Source organism: Rhincodon typus, chromosome 1 (genome assembly GCF_021869965.1).
Source record: "Rhincodon typus isolate 14 chromosome 1, sRhiTyp1.1, whole genome shotgun sequence".
Classification (NCBI taxonomy): Eukaryota; Metazoa; Chordata; class Chondrichthyes; order Orectolobiformes; family Rhincodontidae; genus Rhincodon; species Rhincodon typus.
In genome coordinates, this window is record NC_063332.1 from 66,044,840 (window position 1) to 66,058,790 (window position 13,951).

A 13,951-nucleotide genomic window follows, 5' to 3' on the forward strand; every position below is an offset into this window, starting at 1 on the left:
CTCCCCCTTTTCTGATGAAGGGTCTAGGCCCGAAACGTCAGCCTCTCAGCTCCTATGATGCTGCTTGGCCTGCTGTGTTCATCCAGCCCTGCACCTTGTTGTCTCGGATTCTCCAGCATCTGCAGTTCCTACTATCTCTGATTCAATTTATTGTTACATATTGTCTCTGATGAGTGAGAATGGGAATGTAGTTTTGGAATCTCAGAAGTAAAAGTTGTTATTAAAAGTAAAAACAAAGCACTAAGGATGCTGAAAATTTGCAATAAAAACATAAAGTGCAAGAATAAAACTCATCAGGTCAAACAACATTTGAAGAAGTATCTTAATGGATCCGAAACATTACAATTCTTTCTCTCCCCATATTTCTTAGAAATACTTTGTCTGCAGAAATATTGGCCCTTTGTGGAAGCAGTGGATATGGGGTTCTATTTATTAAATATTTTCCAACAACAATAGTATATATGCTTCTGAGGAGCAGACATCTCTGGTGGTTTATACGGCTGGAGAAAGTTGTAGAAATAGAGCCAATGGAAGCAACAGAAGGCAAATATGAGAATGTTAAAGCCAAGGTGTTTGTCAACCAGGAGGGAATGAGTAAACCAACAACTGCAGGGTTGATAGATGACCTGGGCTTGTTGTGAGTTAAGACACAATCAGCAGGTGGATATAGTGATCTTATTATGAATGCATGGCTGAGTTCGAAAAATGCCTAATACACTTAGATTTCAGCAAACAATGTTTAAGCAGCTGCAAAGGGGAGGGAAAGTTTCATTAGAACAAGTCTTTTGGGTGTGGTGCATGGGTATTCCTGCAAGGGCTGGCATGTGTTGTATATTACTAACTGTCTTTGAGAAAATTGGTGAGAATCACATTCTTAAACTGTGACATTTTATCTTGTGTGGGTACACTTATAGTACTCCTGAATTTTGATCCCATGACAATGAAGAAACAGGCATATGTTTCCAAGTCAGGATTGTGTGAGGCTTGGATGGGGAATTTGCACATAGAGCTATTTCCATTAATCTACTCCCCTTAACCTCCTAGGTGGTAGAATTAATGGGTTTGGAGGTTGCTGTTGAGGGAGATTTGGTGACTTGCTGATGTGAACAAGATACGTACAGCTGCTGCTGTGTATTGGTGCTGAAACGATTACTTGTTTAATTTGAAAGAAGTGATGTCATTCAAGTGGATTGCTTTGTTTTGGATTGTGTCAAGTTTCTTGAGTGTTGCTGGAGTTGCAATCATCCAGGCAACTGGACAATATTCTATCACATTTATGACATTGTATCTATTCACAGGATGTGGGAATTTTTGAGTAGGCCCATCAATAGCTGTACTCAAGAAGGTGATAGTAAACTGCCTTCATGAGCCACCATGGTCTATATGGTTAAGTACACTGACAGTATTATTGGGAAGAAATTTTCAGGATTTTGAACTAGTGACAGTGAAAGACCAGCAATATGTTGCTTAGTCTGGCTTGGAGAGAAACTCCCAGGTGGCAGTGATCCATGCATCTGTTGCTGTTGTCCTTCTAGGTGCCAGAGGTCGTGAGTTTGAAGAACCCTTGGCGAGTGGTAAGAGTGCATCTTCTAAAGTGCATTAGTGGTGAAGGGATTGAATATTGAAGCTGGGGAATGAGATGCCACTCTAGCAGATTGCTTTGTTCTGGATCGTGTTGAGCTTCCTGAGTGTTGTTGGGGCTGCATTCATCCATTGAAGTGGGGAGTATTCCATCACACCCCTGACTTGTGCCTTTAGATGGTGGACAGGTTTTTGAGGAGTCAGGAGGTGAGGTATTCGCTGCAGGTTTCCCAGATTCTGACCTCTTTTATTCACAAAGCTTATATGCATTATTCAGATCAGCTTCTGATAAATAATAGCTCCAGGATGTTGATAGTGATGTATTCAGTGATGTAATGTCTTTTAACATTAAAGAGAGATAGTTTGACTCCTTCATTGTGGAAATGGTAATCGCTTGGCAATTGTGAATGTTGACCTGGTCTTGCTGCATACAGATTGAGACTACATCAGTATCTGAGAAGTCACAAATGGTGCTGAACATTATGTAATCATCAGTAATCATTCGCAATGACAGATTGACAAAGGCACAAATTTGTTTATTTTGAAAGGCAGTATTCAGGTTTCTTTCGAAGAGAAATGGGTTTGTAACAGCAGCTGTACTGTTTAGCAGTATTCAGTCAGGCCAGAAGAAAAGAAGTCCTGAATAGCTTAGAAGTTAGTAATAAGAAAGTTCCAACACAATTACAGCTGTGGTAACTGAACAGGAACTTTAAAGTAGAGGCAGAGTGATCCTTTACTGAGGTCTGAATATCTGTAAGAATAAAGCTGAGGGTAAAAGGGTTGAATTTTTATTTCTAATATTTGTAATAAGATCAGTTTAATTCTTCTTGTATTGTGTAAAAACCTTCATGTTCTTTTGTTAAAGTACGCTGGCGAATGTGTTCAGTAAACAAGTATTTCATTTTATTTTTTGTCATCAAACGAGGTTTCACTCTGGGATCTGACTTGTTCAATGTTACCCTCAGTTGGCAACATAACACAGTTTAGTTTCTGATCAATGGTAACAGCCAGAATGTTGATACTGAGGGATTCAGCGATGGTAATACCTTTGAACATCAAGGTGAAATGGATAGATTTTCTCCTGTTGGACATGTCATTATCGATCACTTATGGGATGTGAATGTCTTAACTGCCAGCCCTTTTTCCATTTCAGGGAGAGAAAGTTGAGCTGGCATTGGCCGTGCTGCTTTCTGTGATAGGCCTGAGATAGGAGCTGAATTAGACAGGTGACAAAGATGGCAGGCTTAAACATCCGTTTTGATCCTCTGGGACATAAACTCAGTGTAAAGGTGAATGTCAGGGCTCAAATCTCTCCCACCATCCCCCACCATACCTTTTTAAAGGATATGGGCTTGCAAGTTGGAAAGTTTCCCAAATTAACCTTCTTCCCTGCCCGATAAATATTCATCATATTAAAATTTCAACTTTAATTTTAGGTAGCCAATAGGTATCAACTGGGATTCACTTGTGCCTCTATTAAAAGGTACACAGTGGCAGCATATTGTTGGTTGAAGGTGTTCTTGATTGTGGTGAGTATCTTCAAATAAATACTTATAAAAATGCATAAAGATTGCCTTAATTTCTATGTTTCACCTCTTGTCTCTGGATGAGAACAAAACTTATGATGAAGATTTTTGTTAGGGCATTCTGCAGGATGTTTATCTAAACCTGAGGCAGTAACCTGTGACTATGCTCTGATAGACCTAATATGATGCTGTGAACATTTAAGTGCTGGAAACACTTTTTCACATCACAGGCCCCTTCTCAATAAATACCCACCTTGAATTGTGCAGTGGAAGAAGCAACTCCTGTGCTCAGGTGTTTTCACTTCTTTGGCTATTACCACTATTTGCTGTCCCTTAATCATGCTATCTCTTATCTTCATCCTCTTAAGTTTACCAGACTGGTTGCATGAAGCGGAGCTGAGTGCCATGAACTGCTATGATGGAATTGGATTATTTGTGTCTGGAGTTTTAGCTCTCTTGCAATGCCCTTACAGTGAACAGAAGGAAAAATGTGTTACGATGCTGCTAATTGAAGAATATCTGATGCTGTGGCATATCCAGACCTTCTGTTTCTTGCTGCTACTGTCAGCACATTTGAGCACAAAGCATTGTTTGATTAGTTCTAGAAAGCACTTATACCAGTTCTGTTGAAGGTTGTCCATTCCAAACGTTAGCCTGTCTCCCTTTATTTAGAAGGTAATGATTCTGTTATGTGTTCTTTCAATTTTCTTCGTTTATGTTAACGCACTCTTCCAATGATTACTGAATGAAAATATGTAATGGCTACCCATAGTGCTGTGAAGAGGGAGGAATGGAAACATTGGATAAGTGCTGTTTTCCTGTATTTGATGATTAGTCTATTTATTTCAGAGCAAGATTCAAAGGGCTTCAAAAAAAGACTGAAAGACTTGTATTTTATGAATTTCTGTTTGGATAATTCTAATTGACCTTGCCTCAACAGCTTTTTTGGGCAAGAAGATTCAAATTTCATAATCTTAGGACATCCCAAAGCACTCAACAATAAATTGAGTACTTTCGAAGTATGGTCAGTTGTCATGTAGGAATCATAGCAGTCAGTTTGCAGTACAATATGTGACAGAGCCTGTATTGTGATGATGTTAATTGAGGGATAAATATTAACCACAACACCATGGGTAGTTCCTGTGCTTTGTTTCAGAATTGTAGCATGGAAGTTTTTACTTTAACGTGCAGGATGAATGAGGCTTGGTTTGCCATCTCATTCCTTCGGTATTGTTTTGCAGCATCAGCCTAGATTTTTATGCTCATGGGCAAAATCTCATCAGGGTCTGAGCGATGTGGGCCATGGCGAGATTTGTAGGTGAACCAGATGAGAAGCTGAGGAGGCCTTTCTAGATACCAGAAGTATCTTGCTCCTCCTTTTGTGATTTTCACAAGTGGCAAAGTGAGTCTGTTGCTAGGCAGTGGCTAGTTGCCAATTAATGGGGATTTTTGCTTGTTGAACGTCTTCTGACAGCCCACTCACCTCATTAATATTCAATTTCCTATCTTACCAAATGCACCAACCAAGCTAGATGTGAAGAAACTTCACTTCATTGTTTGCTCTGATGAGCTTCCATGTTACTTACGACCAAGCAGCATCTGAGGGCATGATCCACAGACACCAAATACTGGCATCTCTCAGTCATGGACATTAGCATCTGGCATTTGCCAACTCCTCATGACCTTCATGGCACCTCTCCAATAGGAAGAACAGACTCACATTGCAGGTTACATTGAAAGCTCGTATTGAAAACTCATATTGAAAGGCTACTGCAGGGACGCTATGCAACACAGACAGGCATTCAGCTCTCTGATTAGACTAAGCTGTATCTCAACTGCTCACGTTCTCTCATCATGCTCACTTACTTAGCACCTGCCTGCATGCTTGCAGCATCTATGCCATACGTGTTAGTGTGTTGGTGCTTCAGCCAGTTCCATAGGCTAACAGTACTGCCATATTGACATGCTCTTTGGCACTGACGCACAGACGGACTGCTTGTCATCCCTGTCAGTAGGGATCTGGGGTAGGGGTCACCTTAATGTATGACACACCAAGATGTCAGTCTAACACCTACAGCGTGTACCTCTGTCTATGTGGCAAACACACTAGGCACTTATTTACCAAATGGCCATGTCAGAAATCAACAGGGGTACCGGTGCCATCATTCTGGGCACATTCTTCAGACAGTCCAGGGGAGTGGCCGCACTCATTCACCTGCTTGGAATGCTCAAGGTCAGGGAAGTTGCCTGATGACAGTTCAGGGAGCGGGTAGCGATCAGTCCTGTGGGTCCAGTACAAGAAGTTAAGGGAATCGCATATTGTCAGTCAGGGGTTTTGGTTGTCATGTCTGCAGGCTGTGCACAGAAGTTGGTCTGAGGTCTGGAACAGATAAGGACCTGGCCATCCGTCCGTCAATATTTCGGAATGGTACACGGATGGTCTGTTGGGTCAGTGGGGGAATCATTACCAAAAGAGGTGGGGGCTAAAGATTAGAGGGTGTGGGAGCAGATCCATTTGTAGAGGTGGGGACAAGATCAGTGATGGAGGAGATCTCCAGAGGTAGGGGGAACAGCATCAGAGGGCATGTTAGGCTATCGAAGGGAGGATAGTGTCAATGACCACTACTGCAGCCTTCATAGGGGATGCATAGAAGAGCAGGATGGGCATCATGAAGGTCTAACACCAGGGCTCAGGTGGCATGGAGGATGGCCGTAGGTGAAGTTCAATGTGAAGGGTCCCTACATAGTGGAATTGGTGGGTATTGGCTGTCAGGGTGGTGCAAGGTAAAAGTGGATTTGGAGGCTTTAGGTTATACCTACTGACCTAATGCTGACAGTGTTCACAGTGAGCTGTCTTCTCTGCTCTCACTTGCCGTTCTTTAGATGTGAATTGCCACTAGAAAGGGGCTGGGACAATGCTCAGGGTGGGCGGAATCAGTGTCACTTTGCTGGCCAAATGCAAAAGATCCACGTTTGCTAGACACTATGACTTTGGAGGAACAAATGCATGGAGCAGACATTTGTAAGCCTCAGCTAAATTTGATTTTCAATAATTTCATCATTCATTTGCTGTACATGAAGAGTGAAGGTGGTTAGCAGTCAGATGCTGGTCAAAGGCAATTTATCCCATGACATTGGTCCTTGCAAATCTGACGTGGATATCTCAATAATGGTTTAGTTAATAGCAGTGACATTAAAAAGAGGCCAATGCTGGTCAAAATCATGCTGTGCAAGGCTCAAACAATTGCTTCATCATCTGTAAGTGCAAAAGTAGTCTGTGCTGAATGCAGTGAGAAGCTAAATGATTGAAGTGGGTCTAGGAGAGAAAGGTGGTCAGAGAACAGTGGGCACTCCCTTATTGATGGTTTCTCAGCCAATGTGGCACCTTCATCAGATTGGTATACATGCCTAGGGTGAAACTGAATGGCTGATGGAGATATGGCCCTTGTCTTCGGGGTACAGCATGCCTCACTGTCTGGAGGAGAGTGCTCAGTCCTCATCTGCAGGGTATGGCATCACTTCTGAGATCCAAGGACACCTTTCACTCCTAGTGTTCCAAACATAGGTCATTTCCACTGAGGTTCCTGCTTCCAGGAACTGCTTGGATGCTGATCACTGTGGCTGTCTTCATAAGAAGGTGAAGGTGGGTGCTGTAGGACCCGGACTGACTGCAAGCTCAGGAGCAGCAGTAGACCACTGCAGAGGACAGGAGGCACCCAGTCTCAGAATCTTCAGGATGCCTGGGATCTGCAGGAGGCCCAGAGCTTGTCAGTCCTGACTCCATTTCCTGGGGTTTATCGAGGTGCAGTGTTGACACAGGCACCTTTGACTAAAAATCTACTTAATGCTGCCGTGAATAAATTCAATGAACTATTGCTTTCTGGGGAAAAGAATTTCACAAAATACCCTCTGAGAGAGAAAATTTCTCTCCTCATTTTTAAACAGTATCCTAATTCTAGACTCTTTCACAAGAGGAAACCTCTATGGCATTGTTTGCAGAAGGATGGCGCAACCTTTCCTCTTTCCTTTGTCTGGGTATAAGGTCCTTTTAGTTTTAAATTGGTAGATGAACAATCACTAGTGACAAGTATTAACAAGAAGAGGCTTTTATCTGAACAAGATGTAGATTTTTTTATGATAACAATCAGGTACAAGTGACATTGCTACTGCATTACTGCTACAGCCTAACTATCATGACTAGCCTTTAGTGCCCGCTTGATGCTAGCATGATGTAGTTTGTGGTTTTCTATATATTAGTGCATGTAACATAAACCACAAATCTTGTATGCTTGTTGAGTCAGATATCTTGAAGTTATTTGCAACACTAACTATTTAAATGCCTATAATATCACAGATTGACACACATTCTGGGTTCTGTGCTTGCCAATTTTGCTGAACATTAAATAACTGACTGGCAGAAGACAATATACTGATTGCATTGTACAGAAACAGCAACTGAAAGTGTGGTGGGTACATTTATATCAGAACAGCAACATGTCAGGGTGTTATTTAACCGTTTTAAAGGTATAGACTACCTGATCTGGAATCTATGCCATTATACACCAGTTTGAGGGGTTCTTTTAGTACAGTGGAAATGTCCCTACCCTAAGCCAGGAGGATCAGGTTCAAATCTTACCCTTTCCAGAGGTTTGTAATAACATCGCTGTATAGGTTGTTTAGGAATTAGCTCCAGTAGTTTGTGAAGCTGCTGACCCCACTTCCTCTCTCCCTGTCACTTGCTGTTGATGAAGTAGCTGTCACTGCTCACTTTCTTGTGCTTTATAATGAAGCTGCTGACCCCACTCTCTCCACTTATGCAGTCTTTATGCAGATAATGTCCTTGATCTTTCACTATTCATGAATCTGCTGTCCTTGCTCTCTCTTGGCCTTTACGAACTGCTTACGTAAATAGAGAAACGTCATCAGTTGCTTCATTTTAACAAAACGTTGATACATAGAAATTTGACAGCAATCTTAGTCGTGTTGAATACATCTTACTAATACACTGAAGAATAACATCATCATCAGTATGCATTTCATGGTATTTAGGAACTTTGAAAATATCTCCAAGGTCAAAATAATTTTGATTGTTACATTCTGTCAAATTGAACTATATGAATTATTCATATTTTCTCCAGAATCATTTGACTTTACAATTGAGTAATAATTTAGAATATTTAATCTGTTGTTGCATTGGCACTTTGTGCAGCACATGTCTTTGGGGTATAATCTACAGAATATTCCAGATTCAATGAGAAATGAACAATAACACAACAAAACTGTAATTTGCTTTGCATGGAACTGATTGTGATTGCTACTAGGTGCTGTATAGTTCTCTGTAGTGCTACTCCATCAGTGGATTGACTATGATTATGAAAATTGAACCATTATCAGGAAATTGTTCTTTTACCTTCCTTAGATTTTCAAGATGCCTTTGATTGGGTGCCACGTAAGAGGTTATTAAGCAAAATTAGAGCTCATGAGAATGGGGTAATATGTTATTGTGGATTGATGATTGGTTAACAGACAGAAACAAACAGATCATTTCCTGATTGACAGACTGTAAATAGCAGATACTGAAAGAACCTTGGTTGACATAGAGAACCCATTGTTGAACTGGGGTTGACAAGGTCAGATGTCTCAGGACACCATATTATAGTCCAACAGGTTTATTTGAAATCACAAGCTTTCGTAGCACTGCTCCTTCATCAGGTGATGTGAAGAGAAGCACATAGGCACGGAATTTATATGCAGAGAGATCAAACGATTGTACAAATGGTGTGAGTGGAGTGTCAACAGGCTGAATAATTAGTCTCTGCAGGTGATCAAAAGTGTCAGATGGTGTGAATAAAGTGTCAACAGCTGAATTGCAAGTGGAGGAATAACCTAAAATCCAGTTAACTGAGGCAGAGAGATAATTACAAAAAAATGTAAAATGAGATGGTGATGGAGACAAACCAAACGGCTGGAATAACATGATCGGTATAAGAGTCATATGCCGAGGGTCTAATCAAAGTAACAAGTAATCCAGACACAAACTAATTAAAGTAGAGAGATCATAACAAGATATCAAGGTGATGGTTTCAAAATGAGACAGTAAAGAAGATTTTACAGATACAGAACAGTATGATGGGGCTACATGTAGTGTGGCAAGATCATTGTTGAGGCCATTGTCATGGGTACGGAACTTGGCGATCAGCTTCTGCTCGGCAGCTATCAAGGTGATGGTGTCAAAACAGGTCACCACGTTCGCAGCAAACTACCCAGATTCCAGGACAATATCGACTACAACACCACACAACCCTGACATGGCAACCTCTGCAAGACATGTCAGATTATCGACGTGGATATTACTATCACATGTGGGAACACCACCCACCACATGCATGGCAGATACTCATGTGACTCATTATTCCAATGTTGTCTACCTCTTACGCTGCAGGCAAGGATGCTCCCAGCATGGTATATTGGTGAGACCATGCAGACGCTATGACAACGGATGAATGGACACTGTGCAACAATCGCCAGACAGTAACGTTCCCTCCCGGTGGGAGAACACTTCAGCAAGCAAGGACATTCAGCCTCCGATCTTCGGGTAAGCATCCTCCAAGGCAGCCTTTGAGAAACACAACAACACAGAATCCCCGAGCAGAATCTAAGTTCTATACCCATGGAGACGGCCTCAACCGTGATCTTGGGTTCATGTCGCGCAACATGTAACCCCACCACACTGTTCTGTATCTGTAAAATCTTCCTTACTGTTCTGTTTTGAAACCGTCACCTTGATAACTTGCTATGACCTCTCGACCTTAGTTAGTTTGTACAGTTCTGGATTACTTATCACTTTGGTTAGACTCTCGGCATGTGAACCTTATACTATCATTTTATTCCAGCCATTAGGTTTGTCTACAAAACCACCTTATTTTTAATTTTTTTGTCATTATCTCTCTGCCTCAATTAATCAGATTATAGGTCATCCCTTCACTTGCTATTCAGCTGTTAATACTTTACTCGAACCGTCTGACACTTTTGATGGCCTGCAGAGACTTTTAATTCAGCCTGTCGACACTCCATTCACTCTATTTGGGTGATCTTTTGATCTCTCTGCCTATAAATTCTGTGATCAGTGCCCTGAAAGCTTGTGGGTTTTAAATAAACCTGATGGACTATAACCTGTTGTCCTGTGACTTGTAACCTTTGTTGAGCCTTAGCTATTTAAAATCAATGTCAGTGAGCTAGATGGAGGGAAGGATTGTAACAATTCCACATTTTTGATAATACAAAGCCAGGTTGGAATGTAAGCTGTAAGAAATGTGCAAAGGAATTGCAAAAGAAGATGGAGATAGGTTAAATGAGTGGGAAAGAAAATGGCAGATGGAATATATTGTGAGAATATCAGAAACTTCATTTTGACAGGAAGAATAATGAATAAGTATGTTATATGAATGGTGAGAGATTGCAAACATCTGAAATGCAGAGAGATCTGTGTGTCCTTATGCGTGAATTACAAAAGGTTAATATGCAGGCTCAACAAGCAGCTGTGAAAGCAAACAGAATGTTATCATTTATCATGAGGGGAATTGAATGCAAAAGCAGAGAATTTATGCTTCAGTTTACAGAGCAGTGGTGAGACCACATCTAGAGTACTGTGCATAGTACTGGTCACATTTGAGGAAAGATAGAAGTGCATTGGAAGCAGTTCAAAGGTAGTTTAGCAGACTTATACCTGGAATGGACGGATTGTCTTATAAGGAAATGTTGTACACACTAGTCTTGTCTCTGTTGGAGTTTGGTTGAGTAAGTGATGACTTGATTGAAATACGTAAGATCATGAGGAGCAGATGTGGAAAGATTGTCCCTTTGGTGGAGAATCTTGAATTAGAGGTCATTGTTTAAGGAGACTCCTATTTAAAATAGAGACTAGGAGATTTTATTCTCACAGAAAGTCATTAGTCTTTGGAGCTCTCTTTGTCGAAAGGCAGTGGAAGCAGAGGCTTTGAATCTTTTTTTTAAGACAGAGGGAGACAGGTAGTTGATAAGAAACAGGGTGAAATGTTATCAGGTCTTGTAATCGCACTCATTCCCTCTGTTGTTTATCACAGACAGGGTGTCTACATACATATCCTCACTCCAAACAAGGAGAGAATCCTGATCCTTACAGGAGAGAACTGGGATCATTCCTGCAGGGCTGTAGAAGCATCCAGGTTCCATCAAATTAGTAAATACCACTCTTCATTCCTCTGCAACTCTCATATGAATCCAGCCAGTACTCTGAATCATTGCACACCACTTTAAACCACTGGCTGCTACACTTTCTCCTTTCTGTCTTTCAGGTTCCATCCAGCCTGCTCTTGCACTGTGCGGAGAAATGCCTGGCTCCAGCAGAAGGCCCAACCTCTGCTTTAGAATTAAGGGGTTTTTTGTGTATATTCATGAATTTTTTTAACTGCACAATATTATCAACTACAAATTTACAAGGTGAGAAAAGATTTTTTTTTATTTATTCATTTGTGGGATGTGGGTGCTGTTGCCTGGCCGGCACTTATTGTCAGTCCCTAGTTACACTTGAGAAGGTGGTGCTGAGCTGCCTTCTTGAACCGCTGCAGCCCACCTGCTGAGGGTTGACCCACAATCCCATTAGGGAGGGAAAGAGCAGCGATATATTTCCAAGTGAGGATGGTGAGTGGCTTGGATGGGGAACTTGAAGGTGGTGGTGTTCCTACATATTAGCAGACCTTGTCTTTCTAGATGGAAGTGGTCATAGGTTTGGATGGTGCTGCCTGAGGATCTTTGGTGAATTTCTACCATGCATCTTGTAGAAAGCATCAGTGGTAGAGGGATGGATGCTTATGGATGTAGTGTCAATCAAGCAAGCTGCTTTATCCTGGATGGTGTCAAGCTTCTTGAGTGTTGTTGGGGCTGCACTCATACAGGCAAGTGGGGAGTGTTCCATCACAGTCCTGACTTGTGTTTTGTAGATGGTGCACAGGCTTTGGGGAGTCAGGAGGTGAGTTACTCACCACAGTATTCTGAGCTTCTGGTATATTCTTGTAACCACTGTTTTTATGTGGTGAGTCCAGTCTGCTCAATGATAACACCAAGATGTTGATAGTGGAGGATGCAGTGATGGTAACATCTTCGACTGCCAAACAGCAGTAGTTAGATTGCCCCTTATTTGTGTGGCATGAATGTTGTTTTCCACTTGACAGCCCAAGCTTGGATATTGTGCAGATCTTGTTGCATTTGAACATGGAATGCTTCAGTATCTGAGGAGTCACGAATGGTGCTGAACATTGTGCAATCATCGGAAAACATCCCCACTTCTGACCTTATGATGGAGGGAAGGTCAATGATGAAGCAGCTGAAGATGGTTGAGCCAAGGACACTACCCTAAGAAACTTCTACAGTGATGTCCTGGAGCTGAAATGATTGACCTCCAACAACCACAACCATCTTCCTATGTATCAAGTACGACTCCAACCAGAAGAGAGTTTGCATCCGATACCCATTGATTCCAGTTTTGCTAGGGCTCCTTGATGCCACACTCTGTCAAATGTGGCCTTTATGTCAAGGGCTATCACTCTCACCTCTGGAATTCAGCTCTTTTGTCCATGTTTGAACCAAGGTTGTAATGAGGTCAGGAGCTGAGTGGCCCTGCCGGAACACAAACTGGGGGTCACTGAGCAGGTTATTGCTGAGCAGGTGCTGCTTGATAGTACTGTTGATGACACCGTCCATCACCTTACTGATGATCGAGAATAGACTGATGGGGAAGTAATTGGCCGGGTTGGATTTGTCCTGCTGTTTATGTACAGAACATACCCGGGCAAGTTGCCACATTGTCGGGTAATGTCATAACTGAACAGGAAGAGCTTGGCGAGCGGAACGGCAAATTCTGGAGCACAAGTCTTCAGTACTATTGCTGGAATGTTGTCAGGGCCGGTAGCCTTTGCAGTATCCAGTGTCTCCAAACATTTCTTGATATCACATGGAGTGAATCGAATTGGCTGAAGACTGGTATCTGTAATGCTGGGGACACTGGAGGAGGTCAATATGAACCATCCACTCGGCACTTCTAGCTGAGGATTGCTGTGAATGCTTTAGCCTTATCTTTTGCACTGATGTACTGGGCTCTTCCATCATTGAGGATGGGGATATTTGTGGAGCCTCCTCCTCCAGTGAGTTGTTTAATTGTCCACCACTATTCACAACTGGATGTTGCAGAACTGCAGAGCTTGGATCTGATCCGTTGGTTGGAGGGATCAGTTGGCTCTGTCTATCACTTGCTGCTTTCGCTGTTTGGCGTGCAAGTAGTCCTGTTTAGTGGCTTCACCAGGTTGATAGCTCATCTTCAGGAATGCCTGGTGCTGCTCCTGGCATGCCCTCCTGCACTCTCCATTTAACCAGGGTTGATCTCCTGACTTGATGGTATTCGTTGAGTGGGGTATATGCCAGGCCATGAGGTTACAGATTATGCTGGAGTACAATTCTGCTGCTCTTTATGGCCCATAGTGCCTCATGGTTGCCCAGTCTTGAGTTGCCAGATCTGTCTGAAGTCTGTCCCATTGAGCACGGTGATTGTGCCACACAACACGATGGGTTATTCTCAATGTGAAGGCAGGACTTCATCTCTACAAGGACTGTGTGGTGGTCGCTTTTACTGATACTGTCATGGACAGATGCATCTGCAGCCGGCAGATTGGTAAGGATGAGGCCAAGTATGTTTTTCCCTCTTGTTGGTTCCCTCACCACCTAACACAGACCCAGTCTTGCAGTTATGACCTTTAGGGCCCGACCAGCGAGACACAGATGGTGGTGGACATTGAAATCCCTCACCCAGAGTA

The 13,951-nt window shown here is 42.3% G+C and overlaps 1 protein-coding gene across 1 annotated transcript in view; it reads left to right on the forward strand.

The window, feature by feature from the left end:
- rnf180a (ring finger protein 180a) overlaps positions 1–13,951 on the forward strand; it is a 174,700-nt gene that overhangs the window by 2,228 nt on the left and 158,521 nt on the right. The gene's annotated exons all lie outside the window — the stretch shown is intronic.